We start from the raw sequence: 18,061 nt of genomic DNA on the forward strand, positions 1-18,061 counted from the left end.
TCATTATCAACAAGTAATAAAATTACTCATTATCAAACTGTAATAACATTACTCATTATCAACATGTAGTAACATTACTCATTATCAACATGTAATAACATTACTCATTATCAACTGTAATAACATTACTCATTATCAACATGTAATAACATTACTCATTATCAATATGTAATAATATTACTCATTATCAACATGTAATAACATTACTCATTATCGAACTGTAATAACATTACTCATTATCAACATGTAGTAACATTACTCATTATCAATATCTAGTAATATTACTCATTTTCAAACTGTAATAACATTACTCATTATCAAACTGTAATAACATCACTCATGATCAACATGTAATAATATTACTCATTATCAAACTGTAATACCATTACTCATTATCAAACTGTAATAACATTACTCATTATCAAACTGTAATAACATTACTCATTATCGACCTGTAATAACATTACTCATTATCAACCTATAATAACAATACTTATTATCAAACTGTAATAACATTACTCATTATCAATTTGAAATAACATTACTCATTATCAACATGTAATAACATTACTCATTATCAACTTGTAATAACGTTATTCATTATAAACCTGATATAACATTACTCATTATCAACATGTAGTAACATTACTCATTATCAACATCTATGTAATAACATTATTCATTATCAACATGTAATAACATTACTCATTATCAACATCTATGTAATAACATTATTCATTATCAACATGTAATAACATTACTCATTATCAACATGTACGTAATAACATTACTCATTATCAACCTGTAATAACATTACTCATTATCAACATGTAATAACATTACTCATTATCAAACTGCAATAACATTACTCATTATCAAACTGCAATAACATTACTCATTATCAACATGTAGTAACATTACTCATTATCAACATGTAATAACATTACTCATTATCAACATGTAATAACATTACTCATTATCAACATGTAATAACATTACTCATTATCAACATGTAATAACATTACTCATTATCAACATGTTGTAACATTACTCATTATCAACATGTAATAACATTACTCATTATCAACCTGTAATAACATTACTCATTATCAACATGTAATAACATTACTCATTATCAACATGTAATAACATTACTCATTATCAACATGTAATAACATTACTCATTATCAACCTGTAATAACATTACTCATTATCAAACTGCAATAACATTACTCATTATCAACATGTAATAACATTACTCATTATCAACCTGTAATAACATTACTCATTATCAAACTGCAATAACATTACTCATTATCAACATGTAATAACATTACTCATTATCAACATGTAATAACATTACTCATTATCAACATGTAAGTAATAACATTACTCATTATCAACCTGTAAGTAATAACATTACTCATTATCAACATGTAAGTAATAACATTACTCATTATCAACATGTAATAACATTACTCATTATCAAACTGTAATAACATTACTCATTATCAACATGTAATAACATTACTCATTATCAACATGTAAGTAATAACATTACTCATTATCAACATGTAATAACATTACTCATTATCAACCTGTAATAACATTACTCATTATCAACATGTAATAACATTACTCATTATCAACATGTAATAACATTACTCATTATCAACATGTAATAACATTACTCATTATCAACATGTAATAACATTACTCATTATCAACCTGTAATAACATTACTCATTATCAACATGTAATAACATTACTCATTATCAACATGTAATAACATTACTCATTATCAACATGTAATAACATTACTCATTATCAACATGTAATAACATTACTCATTATCAACATGTAATAACATTACTCATTATCAACATGTAAGTAATAACATTACTCATTATCAACATGTAATAACATTACTCATTATCAACATGTAATTAATAACATTACTCATTATCAACATGTAAGTAACAACATTACTCATTATCAAACTGCAATAACATTACTCATTATCAACATGTAGTAACATTACTCATTATTAACCTGTAATAACATTACTCATTATCAATATGTAGTAACATTACTCATTATCAACATGTAATAACATTACTCATTATCAACATGTAAGTAATAACATTACTCATTATCAACATGTAATAACATTACTCATTATCAACATGTAAGTAATAACATTACTCATTATCAAACTGTAATAACATTACTCATTATCAACATGTAAGTAATAATATTACTCTTTATCAACATGTAAGTAATAATATTACTCATTATCAACATGTAATAACATTACTCATTATCAACATGTAATTAATAACATTACTCATTATCAACATGTAAGTAACAACATTACTCATTATCAAACTGCAATAACATTACTCATTATCAACATGTAATAACATTACTCATTATCAACATGTAATAACATTACTCATTATCAACATGTAAGTAATAACATTACTCATTATCAACATGTAATAACATTACTCATTATCAACATGTAATAACATTACTCATTATCATCCTGTAATAACATTACTCATTATCAACATCTATGTAATAACATTACTCATTATCAACATGTAAGTAATAACATTACTCATTATTAACCTGTAATAACATTACTCATTATCAATATGTAGTAACATCACTCATTATCAACATGTAATAACATTACTCATTATCAACCTGTAATAACATTACTCATTATCAACATGTAATAACATTACTCATTATCAACATGTAGTAACATTACTCATTATCAAACTGCAATAACATTACTCATTATCAACATGTAATAACATTACTCATTATCAACATGTATGTAATAACATTACTCATTATCAACATGTAATAACATTACTCATTATCAACCTGTAATAACATTACTCATCATCAACATGTAATAACATTACTCATTATCAACATGTAGTAACATTTCTCATTATCAACATGTATGTAATAACATTACTCATTATCAACATGTAATAACATTATTTATTATCAACATGTAAGTAATAACATTACTCATTATCAACATGTAATAACATTACTCATTATCAACATGTAGTAACATTACTCATTATCAACATCTATGTAATAACATTACTCATTATCAACATGTAATAACATTACTCATTATCAACATGTAAGTAATAACATTACTCATTATCAACATGTAAGTAATAACATTACTCATTATCAACCTGTAATAACATTACTCATTATCAACATGTAATAACATTACTCATTATCAACATGTAGTAACATTACTCATTATCAACATCTATGTAATAACATTACTCATTATCAACATGTAAGTAATAACATTACTCATTATCAACATGTAAGTAATAACATTACTCATTATCAACCTGTAATAACATTACTCATTATCAACATGTAATAACATTACTCATTATCAACATGTAATAACATTACTCATTATCAATATGTAAGTAATAACATTACTCATTATCAACCTGTAATAACATTACTCATTATCAACATGTAATAACATTACTCATTATCAACATGTAATAACATTACTCATTATCAACCTGTAATAACATTACTCATTATCAACCTGTAATAACATTACTCATTATCAACATGTAATAACATTACTCATTATCAACATGTAGTAACATTACTCATTATCAACATGTATGTAATAACATTACTCATTATCAACATGTAATAACATTACTCATTATCAACATGTAAGTAATAACATTACACATTATCAACATGTAATAACATTACTCATTATCAACATGTAATAACATTACTCATTATCATCCTGTAATAACATTACTCATTATCAACATCTATGTAATAACATTACTCATTATCAACATGTAAGTAATAACATTACTCATTATCAACCTGTAATAACATTACTCATTATCAACATGTAATAACATTACTCATTATCAACATGTAATAACATTACTCATTATCAACCTGTAATAACATTACTCATTATCAACATGTAATAACATTACTCATTATCAACATGTAGTAACATTACTCATTATCAAACTGCAATAACATTACTCATTATCAACATGTAGTAACATTACTCATTATCAACATGTATGTAATAACATTACTCATTATCAACATGTAATAACATTACTCATTATCATCCTGTAATAACATTACTCATCATCAACATGTAATAACATTACTTATTATCAACATGTAGTAACATTTCTCATTATCAACATGTATGTAATAACATTACTCATTATCAACATGTAATAACATTATTTATTATCAACATGTAATAACATTACTCATTATCAACATGTAATAACATTACTCATTATCAACATGTAGTAACATTACTCATTATCAACATCTATGTAATAACATTACTCATTATCAACATGTAATAACATTACTCATTATCAACATGTAAGTAATAACATTACTCATTATTAACCTGTAATAACATTACTCATTATCAACATGTAATAACATTACTCATTATCAACATGTAATAACATTACTCATTATCAACATGTAAGTAATAACATTACTCATTATCAACATGTAAGTAATAACATTACTCATTATCAACATGTAATAACATTACTCATTATCAACCTGTAATAACATTACTCATTATCAACATGTAATAACATTACTCATTATCAACATGTAATAACATTACTCATTATCAACATGTAATAACATTACTCATTATCAAACTGCAATAACATTACTCATTATCAACATGTAATAACATTACTCATTATCAACATGTAAGTAATAACATTACTCATTATCAACATGTAATAACATTACTCATTATCAACCTGTAATAACATTACTCATTATCAACATGTAATAACATTACTCATTATCAACATGTAGTAACATTACTCATTATCAACATGTAATAACATTACTCATTATCAACATGTAATAACATTACTCATTATCAACCTGTAATAACATTACTCATTATCAACATGTAATAACATTACTCATTATCAACATGTAGTAACATTACTCATTATCAACATGTAATAACATTACTCATTATCAACCTGTAATAACATTACTCATTATCAACATGTAGTAACATTACTCATTATCAACATCTATGTAATAACATTACTCATTATCAACATGTAATAACATTACTCATTATCAAACTGTAATAACATTACTCATTATCAACATGTAAGTAATAATATTACTCTTTATCAACATGTAAGTAATAATATTACTCATTATCAACATGTAATAACATTACTCATTATCAACATGTAATTAATAACATTACTCATTATCAACATGTAATAACATTACTCATTATCAAACTGTAATAACATTACTCATTATCAACATGTAGTAACATTACTCATTATCAACCTGTAATAACATTACTCATTATCAACATGTAATAACATTACTCATTATCAACATGTAATAACATTACTCATTATCAACATGTAATAACATTACTCATTATCAACATGTAATAACATTACTCATTATCAACATGTAAGTAATAACATTACTCATTATCAACCTGTAATAACATTACTCATTATCAACATGTAATAACATTACCCATTATCAACATGTAATAACATTACTCATTATCAACCTGTAATAACATTACTCATTATCAACCTGTAATAACATTACTCATTATCAACATGTAATAACATTACTCATTATCAACATGTAGTAACATTACTCATTATCAACATGTATGTAATAACATTACTCATTATCAACATGTAATAACATTACTCATTATCAACATGTAAGTAATAACATTACACATTATCAACATGTAATAACATTACTCATTATCAACATGTAATAACATTACTCATTATCATCCTGTAATAACATTACTCATTATCAACATCTATGTAATAACATTACTCATTATCAACATGTAATAACATTACTCATTATCAACCTGTAATAACATTACTCATTATCAATATGTAATAACATTACTCATTATCAACATGTAATAACATTACTCATTATCAACCTGTAATAACATTACTCATTATCAACATGTAATAACATTACTCATTATCAACATGTAGTAACATTACTCATTATCAAACTGCAATAACATTACTCATTATCAACATGTAGTAACATTACTCATTATCAACATGTATGTAATAACATTACTCATTATCAACATGTAATAACATTACTCATTATCATCCTGTAATAACATTACTCATCATCAACATGTAATAACATTACTCATTATCAACATGTAGTAACATTTCTCATTATCAACATGTATGTAATAACATTACTCATTATCAACATGTAATAACATTATTTATTATCAACGTGTAAGTAATAACATTACACATTATCAACATGTAGTAACATTACTCATTATCAACATGTAGTAACATTACTCATTATCAACATCTATGTAATAACATTACTCATTATCAACATGTAATAACATTACTCATTATCAACATGTAAGTAATAACATTACTCATTATCAACATGTAAGTAATAACATTACTCATTATCAACCTGTAATAACATTACTCATTATCAACATGTAATAACATTACTCATTATCAACATGTAATAACATTACTCATTATCAACATCTATGTAATAACATTACTCATTATCAACATGTAAGTAATAACATTACTCATTATCAACATGTAATAACATTACTCATTATCAACCTGTAATAACATTACTCATTATCAACATGTAATAACATTACTCATTATCAATATGTAAGTAATAACATTACTCATTATCAACCTGTAATAACATTACTCATTATCAACATGTAATAACATTACTCATTATCAACATGTAATAACATTACTCATTATCAACATGTAATAACATTACTCATTATCAACCTGTAATAACATTACTCATTATCAACATGTAATAACATTACTCATTATCAACATGTAGTAACATTACATTAACATTATCAACATGTATGTAATAACATTACTCATTATCAACATGTAATAACATTACTCATTATCAACATGTAATAACATTACTCATTATCAACATGTAATAACATTACTCATTATCAACATGTAATAACATTACTCATTATCAACCTGTAATAACATTACTCATTATCAACATGTATGTAATAACATTACTCATTATCAACATGTAAGTAATAACATTACTCATTATTAACCTGTAATAACATTACTCATTATCAATATGTAGTAACATCACTCATTATCAACATGTAATAACATTACTCATTATCAACCTGTAATAACATTACTCATTATCAACATGTAATAACATTACTCATTATCAACATGTAGTAACATTACTCATTATCAAACTGCAATAACATTACTCATTATCAACATGTAATAACATTACTCATTATCAACATGTATGTATAACATTACTCATTATCAACATGTAATAACATTACTCATTATCATCCTGTAATAACATTACTCATCATCAACATGTAATAACATTACTTATTATCAACATGTAGTAACATTTCTCATTATCAACATGTATGTAATAACATTACTCATTATCAACATGTAATAACATTATTTATTATCAACGTGTAAGTAATAACATTACACATTATCAACATGTAGTAACATTACTCATTATCAACATGTAGTAACATTACTCATTATCAACATCTATGTAATAACATTACTCATTATCAACATGTAATAACATTACTCATTATCAACATGTAAGTAATAACATTACTCATTATCAACCTGTAATAACATTACTCATTATCAACATGTAATAACATTACTCATTATCAACATGTAGTAACATTACTCATTATCAACATCTATGTAATAACATTACTCATTATCAACATGTAAGTAATAACATTACTCATTATCAACATGTAATAACATTACTCATTATCAACCTGTAATAACATTACTCATTATCAACATGTAATAACATTACTCATTATCAACATGTAGTAACATTACTCATTATCAAACTGCAATAACATTACTCATTATCAACATGTAGTAACATTACTCATTATCAAACTGCAATAACATTACTCATTATCAACATGTAATAACATTACTCATTATCAACATGTAATAACATTACTCATTATCAACATGTAGTAACATTACTCATTATCAACATGTAATAACATTACTCATTATCAACATGTAATTGCATTACTCAATATCATCCTGTAATAACATTACTCATTATCAACATGTAATAACATTACTCATTATCAACATGTAGTAACATTACTCATTATCAACATGTTGTAACATTATTCATTATCAACATGTAATAACATTACTCATTATCAACATGTAATTGCATTACTCAATATCATCCTGTAATAACATTACTCATTATCAACATGTAATAACATTACTCATTATCAACATGTAGTAACATTACTCATTATCAACATGTAATAACATTACTCATTATCAACCTGTAATAACATTATTCATTATCAAACTACAATAACATTTCTCATTATCAACATGTAATAACATTACTCATTATCAACCTGTAATAACATTACTCATTATCAAACTGCAATAACATTACTCATTATCAACATGTAATAACATTACTCATTATCAACATGTAGTAACATTACTCATTATCAACATGTAGTAATAACATTACTCATTATCAACCTGTAATAACATTACTCATTATCAACATGTAGTAACATTACTCATTATCAACATCTATGTAATAACATTATTCATTATCAACATGTAATAACATTACTCATTATCAACATGTAATAACATTACTCATTATCAACCTGTAATAACATTACTCATTATCAACATGTAATAACATTACTCATTATCAACATGTAAGTAATAACATTACTCATTATCAACCTGTAATAACATTACTCATTATCAACATGTAGTAACATTACTCATTATCAATATCTATGTAATAACATTACTCATTATCAACATGTAATAACATTACTCATTATCAACATGTAAGTAATAACATTACTCATTATCAACATGTAATAACATTACTCATTATCAACATGTAATAACATTACTCATTATCAACATGTAATAACATTACTCATTATCATCCTGTAATAACATTACTCATTATCATCCTGTAATAACATTACTCATCATCAACATGTAATAACATTACTCATTATCAACATGTAGTAACATTACTCATTATCAACATGTATGTAATAACATTACTCATTATCAACATGTAATAACATTACTCATTATCAACATGTAATAACATTACTCATTATCAACATGTAATAACATTACTCATTATCAACATGTAATAACATTACTCATTATCATCCTGTAATAACATTACTCATTATCAACATCTATGTAATAACATTACTCATTATCAACATGTAATAACATTACTCATTATCAACCTGTAATAACATTACTCATTATCAACATGTAATAACATTACTCATTATCAACATGTAGTAACATTACTCATTATCAACATGTATGTAATAACATTACTCATTATCAACATGTAATAACATTACTCATTATCAACATGTAAGTAATAACATTACTCATTATCAACATGTAATAACATTACTCATTATCAACATGTAATAACATTACTCATTATCAAACTGCAATAACATTACTCATTATCAACATGTAGTAACATTACTCATTATCAACATGTATGTAATAACATTACTCATTATCAACATGTAATAACATTACTCATTATCAACATGTAAGTAATAACATTACTCATTATCAACATGTAATAACATTACTCATTATCAACATGTAATAACATTACTCATTATCAACCTGTAATAACATTACTCATTATCAACATGTAATAACATTTTTTATTATCAACGTGTAAGTAATAACATTACACATTATCAACATGTAGTAACATTACTCATTATCAACATGTAGTAACATTACTCATTATCAACATCTATGTAATAACATTACTCATTATCAACATGTAATAACATTACTCATTATCAACATGTAAGTAATAACATTACTCATTATCAACCTGTAATAACATTACTCATTATCAACATGTAATAACATTACTCATTATCAAACTGTAATAACATTACTCATTATCAAACTGTAATAACATTACTCATTATCAAACTGCAATAACATTACTCATTATCAACATGTAATAACATTACTCATTATCAACATGTAATAACATTACTCATTATCAACATGTAAGTAATAACATTACTCATTATCAACATGTAAGTAATAACATTACTCATTATCAACATGTAGTAACATTACTCATTATCAACATGTAATAACATTACTCATTATCAACATGTAAGTAATAACATTACTCATTATCAACATGTAGTAACATTACTCATTATCAACATGTAATAACATTACTCATTATCAACATGTAATAACATTACTCATTATCAACATGTAATAACATTACTCATTATCAAACTGTAATAACATTACTCATTATCAACATGTAAGTAATAACATTACTCATTATCAACATGTAAGTAATAACATTACTCATTATCAACATGTAGTGACATTACTCATTATCAACATGTAATAACATTACTCATTATCAAACTGCAATAACATTACTCATTATCAACATGTAATAACATTACTCATTATCAACATGTAAGTAATAACATTACTCATTATCAACATGTAAGTAATAACATTACTCATTATCAACCTGTAATAACATTACTCATTATCAACATGTAATAACATTACTCATTATCAACATGTAGTAACATTACTCATTATCAACCTGTAATAACATTACTCATTATCAACATGTAATAGCATTACTCATTATCAACATGTAGTAACATTATTCATTATCAACATGTAATATTAACATTACTCATTATCAACCTGTAATAACATTACTCATTATCAACCTGTAATAACATTACTCATTATCAACATGTTGTAACATTACCCATTATCAACATGCAATAACATTACTCATTATCAACATGTAGTAACATTACTCATTATCAATATCTAGTAATATTACTCATTTTCAAACTGTAATAACATTACTCATTATCAACCTGTAATAACATTACTCATTATCAACATGTAGTAACATTATTCATTATCAACATGTAATAATAACATTACTCATTATCAACCTGTAATAGCATTACTCATTATCAACATGTAGTAACATTATTCATTATCAACATGTAATAATAACATTACTCATTATCAACCTGTAATAACATTACTCATTATCAACCTGTAATAACATTACTCATTATCAACATGTTGTAACATTATTCATTATCAACATGTACTAACAATACTCATTATCAAATTAAATTTGGTGAAGTACATGTGTTAATTTTGTTTCCACCTGTAATGTTTGTATTTCTGTCGTTCCATCTCCAGTGTTCGTACTTTTGTGTCCATCTTTAATGTTTGTACTTTTTTTTTCCACCTCTAATGTTTGTACGTTTTTTACTTCCTCTAATGTTTGTTTTTCTTTCCTTTTATCTCCGCTCTAATAAACTAAAATATACAATAACAAAGAATTAATTATATCGTTTTCAGAAATAAAAGCATTATTTTGATAATGAATTATTTCTGTTAAATTAATAAGTTATAAAAGGAAAATTAGTTTTAATTAATTTTATAACGACCTATATTAACAAAAATTTTGTTTTCGTTCTAGCAGCTCATCAGTTTTATACAAAAATTAAACAATCTAGAAATGTTGATAGAGTGAAACATAAATCAGTCAGTAACCTATTTTGCATCAGTTAGGGTTAGCCTTCACGTTCTCTGATGCTTGTAAGGTGTACTTGTTTCGGATTCTTCCGCATTCTTGTTTAGTAAATGAATCCAGATCATTTTGAAGTTCACATTTAATTCAACTTTTGGAATAATCAGTAGAACGGATGCCAATCAAGTTAATTACCTCATAAAGAAAATAAATATTATTTATATATTAACATATTATTATAATTGTTTACCCAATGATGTTTACCAAACAACAGTATAAAAATATTGACACTTAGAAGGAGTCGTTTTTATGTCCCCAAATTACGAATTTTTTCTTCTTCGTCTCAGATATTTTTGTAAAACAGATGAATATGGCTATTACAACGGTGTTCTCCTGTGGTGCAGCGGGGACATACAACAACAGAAATCGAGTTTCGATACCCGTGGTGGGCAGAGCACAGATAGCCCAACATGTAGCTTTGTGCTTAGTTACAAACAAGCGACAATATTGTGTTGTTTAGTTGTTGTATCTTCTTATCACGGCTTCATTACGAATCTTTTACATCAACTTGAAAACGACATAATTTAAAAACAACAACTTGTAAGACCTTATGTAACTGTGGAAACGTGATAAAGTATACAATTATTTTTATGAGATTTCTGAACAAGTGAACGACTAAATTTTATTTTCTTCGTGTGATGTAAACTTCTCACATGTAAGAAAATATCAATTTCACGTGTGTTACGTCTTGTTATTACTGTTTACCTTTGTCATCTGGTGTTTCTTATAATTAAAACTGAAATAATCTTGATCCAATGGTTGTGAAGTTGAAATTCTCATTAGAGGACGTATTTTGAATCTAATAAACCGAAAATTAGGTATTTCAAAAACAACAAATCATACTGTGTAACAAGAAATGCTTTCTTTATCGATGGGTGTGGTAAGTATTCTTACATGCCTGTATGTCAAGGGCAAATAGGTTAAAAAGAATGTTTTAGATCGACTCGACTGATTACGTCAAATTTATTCTTCTTTTATACGTAAGATAAAATTGTCGTAATTATATTATTTTTATTTTAGTCAATAACACATTTTTGTTCCCACGATATAACATGGCTTTGTTTGACGATGTATTAAAAAAACTTTATGTTGTGAATCAGTGTCTGTAAGAATATTCTGCTGTATCACAGTGTCTGTAAGAACATTCTGCTTTGTTACAACATCTAGAGAAATCTTCTGTTGTACAACAGTGTCTGTAAGAACATTCTGCTGTGTTACAATATCTAGAGAAATCTTCTGTTGTACAACAGTGTCTGTAAGAACATTCTGCTGTGTTACAACATCTAGAGAAATCTTCTGTTGTACAACAGTGTCTGTAAGAACATTCTGCTGTGTTACAACATCTAGAGAAATCTTCTGTTGTACAACAGTGTCTGTAAGAACATTCTGCTATGTTACAATATCTAGAGAAATCTTTTGTTGTAAAACAGTGTCTGTAAGAACATTCTGCTGTGTCACAATATCTAGAGAAATCTTCTGTCAACAGTGTCTGTAAGAACATTCTGCTGTGTTACAACATCTAGAGAAATCTTCTGTTGTACAACAGTGTCTGTAAAAACATTCTGCTGTGTTACAACATCTAGAGAAATCTTCTGTTGTACAACAGTGTTTGTAAGAACATTCTGCTGTGTCACAATACCTGTACAAAATTTATGTTGTACAACAGTGTTTGTACGATCATTCTGCTGTGTCACAATATCTATAGAAATCTTCTGTTGTACAACAGTGTCTGTAAGAACATTCTGCTGTGTTACAACATCTAGAAAAATCTTCTGTTGTACAACAGTGTCTGTAAGAACATTCTGCTGTGTTACAACATCTAGAGAAATCTTTTGTTGTAAAACAGTGTCTGTAAGAACATTCTGCTGTGTCACAATATCTAGAGAAATCTTCTGTTGTACAACAGTGTCTGTAAGAACATTCTGCTGTGTTACAACATCTAGAGAAATCTTCTGTTGTACAACAGTGTCTGTAAAAACATTCTGCCGTGTTACAACATCTAGACATCTAGAGAAATCTTCTGTTGTACAACAGTGTTTGTAAGAACATTCTGCTGTGTCACAATACCTGTACAAAATTTATGTTGTACAACAGTGTTTGTACGATCATTCTGCTGTGTTACAACATCTAGAGAAATCTTCTGTTGTACAACAGTGTCTGTAAGAACATTCTGCTGTGTTACAACATCTAGAAAAATTTTCTGTTGTACAACAGTGTCTGTAAGAACATTCTGCTGTGTTACAACATCTAGAGAAATCTTCTGTTGTACAACAGTGTCTGTAAGAACATTCTGCTGTGTTACAACATCTAGAGAAATCTTCTGTTGTACAACAGTGTCTGTAAGAACATTCTGCTATGTTACAATATCTAGAGAAATCTTTTGTTGTGAAACAGTGTCTGTAAGAACATTCTGCTGTGTCACAATATCTATAGAAATTTTCTGTTGTACAACAGTGTTTGTAAGGATATTCAGCTGTGTCACAGTGTTTGTAAGGATATTCTGCTGTGTCACAGTGTCTGTAAGAATATTCTGAGAAAAGAAAGCACTTCACTGGAGTTCCATAGATCAGTCTATATGTAAATCAGTAAATATGAATATCCATGAATCTGTCTCTCTTGAAGGTCAGGAATATATTAATACAGAGCTCTATAATACTACAACTGTTATAAATGTTTACATGAACCGAATCTATTGAGCAGTCAACTGAACGTGAAGTCGTTAGTTTAAACTAATTAAGAAAATAGGTTAACGTTTAAAAAAATGATAAATCAACTCGTACGTGGGTTTGGTAGTGTTACTGTGAAGCTGAGAACTTTTATTTTATTATTAATACTCAAAACAGTCCTTACCGATAATGTTTATTAGATTGGTTTTAACGTCTAGTAATTCGTCAAAATAAAGTTTCTGGTGGAAATAAACAGCTATAAAACTCAAGTGAAGCTTGTTGCTATGCTGAATGAAATCACCGTTTAATTCTAAAAGAAATGCAGTAGTAATTCGAGAGATAAAAGAAAGAAAGATTAGTGTTAAGCCTAAACTTTATACTATTGATACGGAAGTCAATAAATTACTGCTAAATGTTAAACTGCTCACTGCCTTAGGCCTAAGGCATTTAATGGTATACTGTTACAGAAAATGGCACGTAGTTACGACATATTGTTTTAGACTTTTTTCTTTAAATATGACAATTTGCTTATTACTATTCACTTTTCTATCATGTGTTTTAGAGTTTTATTTATCAAGTTGTTTCTCTGATAAAATCAGTACTTGTTTAACGTCACCTCAACCGACGCAATGATAAAAATAATGGCCAGTCACGTTAGGGTAACGAAACGAATCGAGTAACGAAAGTGTCCCAAACGTTGACTGCATTTATTATAAATATTTATTATAAATATGATGTAGAATATAGATGAAAGTTTTAAAGGAAACCGAAAATAGGATAAAACGACGAAAGTAAGAATGCTTGAAGATAATTGTATCCGCCAGACGTCGCCACAGTATTTTATTCCTAGCAATATATTAGCTCCCCTTTAATGTTGTCAGTAGAATATGTCTTCGGAATCTAGGAATGATACTAAGTTGTATAAGTAGGACTTCTTTGATTTTGCGTTTGTTTATATTTGTTTCCCTACTTAGTATCTGGGTGTTTTCTATGATTATGTTGTGTTTATTTGATTTGCAGTGTTCAAAAACGTGTGAAGGTGTTCTTGTGTGTGTGCGTTCTTTGAATCTGTTCTTGATGAACTAAACTATAAAGCCTTAATGACCGATTTTGATGTAATCTCTCTCTTCACAGAAGTCTAGAAACCTGTAAGATAGCTTCACAACTTTTTATGCGAGACCCCAACCTATTGATACACACCCACAGCAACCAATTAACAACCCTTATAGAATTTGCTACCACCAAAACTAACTTTATGTTCAATGACCAAAACTACCTACAAATAAATGGCCTAAGTATGGGCAATCCTGTGTCACCAGTTCTAGCCAACATTTTCATGATACAGATTGAATCTCAAGCGATCAACTCAGCCTTACACCCACCACTATACTGGTACAGATATGTTGATGGTACAATTGCTGGAGTCATATTTACAGAACACACACTTAGTTTATCAACCACGTTAACTCTATACAACCCAACATTAAGTTCACATGTGAACACGAGAAAACTAAACAAATAGCATTCCTCAACCTCATAATCACAAGAACCGATACACAATTGAAAACAGAAATCCACAGAAAAATCACTCGTACTGAACATATTAAGAAACCAAATAAACACAGCCACAAACCTATGTTCACCCGATAAAATTAACGATGAAATAAACAAAATAAAACAATACTTCATTAACATCAACAAATTTCATCCAAAAAACCATTGATAAAAGTTATAAACACAAACACCTAGACCAACAACAATAAATCTCAAGATACAAAAAACAAGAAAACCATATACTGTTGCATACCATATGTGCCTAACATCAGCGAAAAAATAACCAACATTTGGAAAAACTTATAACAAAACGCAACATTCCAGTAAACACCAAATTTATTCAAAAATCAGGTACAAAACTAAAGTCCATACTATGTAAAAACCACACTGACAAACACCACACCAACATAATTTATAAAATACAATGCAACAACTGTCACTACTTCAATATTGGAGAAAGAAGCAGAAAAATGGAAACCAGATTCAAAGAACACAATAAGTCACCTTCACACGTTTTTGAACGCTGCAAATCAAATAAAAACAACATAACCATAGAAAACACCCAGATATTAAGTAAGAAAACAAATATAAACAAATGTAAAATCAAAGAAGTCCTACTTATACAACAATTAAAACCAAAATTAAACCAATATAAAGGAACACCTTTATACCTACACTAATTAATAACCTATCATCTAACTGCAACGTCCCCTACAATCCCGTACCTGTTTATACTCTCGTCCCTAAGACATGCGCCCGGCACCGGTCAATTGCAAATTGTCTAAAGATGACCTAAGAAGGTCGAAACGTTTTTTCTGCTTTATTGTAATTAAAGTTTTAATACCCATACCAGCCGTCTTGAGAGAACATTCTACTCTCAAGTTTGTCAAATATTATATCAAAAATCAATACAAATTAGATCACACCAGTCACGTGACTTTTGTTAATATAAGAAAACCATCTTCTTCCATGAGTTTTGTTTTTCTTGAGCCATACGCAAAATGGATTACAAAGGGTGTCTATTATAATTACTTTTAATCAACAAACATCTCTGATACTACTAATAATATACTGTTTGTCGCTTCAGTTTTTAAATTATTTCATTTTTAATTGTTCTCAATTTGGACACAGAGGGCCACGTAAGTAAATTACTCAACTTTCCCCTTTGCTATAATACACGCTATGTGAGCTCATAATCAGTTATTATGCTAGTTTCCTTATTAGGAATGTAGTTTGTAATTAGTTAGAAGAACGTTATTGTTGTGTTTTTGGCGAAACGTATAATACTTACGAACAGCCACGTTTTTTGCATACAATGTACTATAAACAAAGACAAACTTCCTGAACGTGGGAACGGGAGATTATTGGGCTGTGCATGTGTTAGTGTTTCAGTTGTATCTAGGGTTGTCGTGGTGTTTCAGGATTTAGATTGGTTTCAGTAGAAGCAGACGCTGAATGTTGTTAGAGTTTCACAAGTAAAACTACAAGGGTGGTCAACCTATCACAAGATGTTTAGATTTGATGATTGTAGACATGGTATTTTTCTAATTTTTTTAATGTTTCGAGTTCTGGCTTTTGAATTACCCGAAAGTTTTATTTGGTTTAATAACATGTTAAGCATTTGGATAAATGTATGATGGAATCCCAATGTCAACTGGATTTTATTTTTCTTACAGTTATCTTATTGGTTTTGTATTTTACTTTAATTTCTATGGATTTCACTTAATTTTATAAATAATTCAAAATACGGTGGGTGGGGCTGGAAATAAGAATTACAAGAGAAACCAATTAACTTTTCCCATTCATCATTTATCAGTTGAATAGATGTAACGAACACATTTCCCTCGTGTCTTGTTAATACTCTGTATTTTTAATAGATGTAACGAACACATTTCCCTCGTGTCTTATTAATACTCTGTATTTTTGAATAGATATAACGAACACATTTCCCTCGTGTCTTGTTAATACTCTGTATT

Source organism: Tachypleus tridentatus, chromosome 7 (genome assembly GCF_004210375.1).
Source record: "Tachypleus tridentatus isolate NWPU-2018 chromosome 7, ASM421037v1, whole genome shotgun sequence".
NCBI classification, from domain to species: Eukaryota; Metazoa; Arthropoda; class Merostomata; order Xiphosura; family Limulidae; genus Tachypleus; species Tachypleus tridentatus.